Below are 1,043 nucleotides of genomic sequence, written 5' to 3' on the forward strand. Positions count from 1 at the left end.
TTCTTTTGCTTATCACATTCGCATACTTCTACTCTTCCCATTTTCATTTAGTTTTTGTAGTATGTTTTCGTTTTTTTTTTTAGTCATTTCAATAATGGTGTTGGATTCTTACACTCAATTGTTGAGAATTTCTTGCATTTGTTTTGGTGCTTCATGACTTGTTACATTAATTGTAATATTTGTCAACACACAAGATTAGTGCTTTAGTCCTTCCTAATTCATTACCCTTTGTTTTTTTTTTCTTGTACCGCTTCATCATTGAGTTAGGATGGAATTAAATGCTTTCATGCGTATCACTAATCTTGTTTGTGTCAATTCTTATTTGATCTTGATGCTCAATATCCTCTTCATGCTTCAACTTTACTCTTGCATCAAGTATCATTGATATGCCATTTTCTCTTATTGTTTCCTCCTCTACATGTTGTAGCTACTATGTAGTAGAGAATAATACCTTTATTTGGCATTAGCCCCCGCCTATGTTCTATTTGCTTTGATCTCTTTGTCATAGGCTTAATATTCCTTTCCTTTTCTATCCTTTTAGGTTGGCCACCAAGAAGGGAGAAATGAATACCTTTAAATGGGGCAACAAACAAGTCATCCGCATTACCATTTGAGGAGCTCATCAATTGTAGCAACCCGTCCACCCTGCTCTTCTTTGCATGCACCGAGGACGGTGCAATCTTCAAGTGTGGGGAGGTCGTCGACCGATCTCCATGGGTAACAATTTCTTTTTCAACACCAATGTTAGTTAGTTGTTGCATTTGCATGATAGGTTGCATGTAGTTAGAATTTGTACATATTTTACTACCTTCTTCTTATTAGGACTACTTGGTTAGAGTGATGATTTCTTTCCCAAGAAACTATTTTAGGGCACCCTACCAATTTGAAAATTTCTGTTGAACTTGCTTGAAAGAATGTATTTTGGAACATGGTTTTTGAGCTAAGAACACAAGCAAGTGAGATTTGAGCCTAATGATGTGGTTACATCTTTGATTTGTTTGATCCTTTATGTCCATTATTTTGTGTATTCATGCATTTATATT

Source organism: Arachis duranensis, chromosome 6, assembly GCF_000817695.3.
Source record: "Arachis duranensis cultivar V14167 chromosome 6, aradu.V14167.gnm2.J7QH, whole genome shotgun sequence".
Taxonomy (NCBI): domain Eukaryota; kingdom Viridiplantae; phylum Streptophyta; class Magnoliopsida; order Fabales; family Fabaceae; genus Arachis; species Arachis duranensis.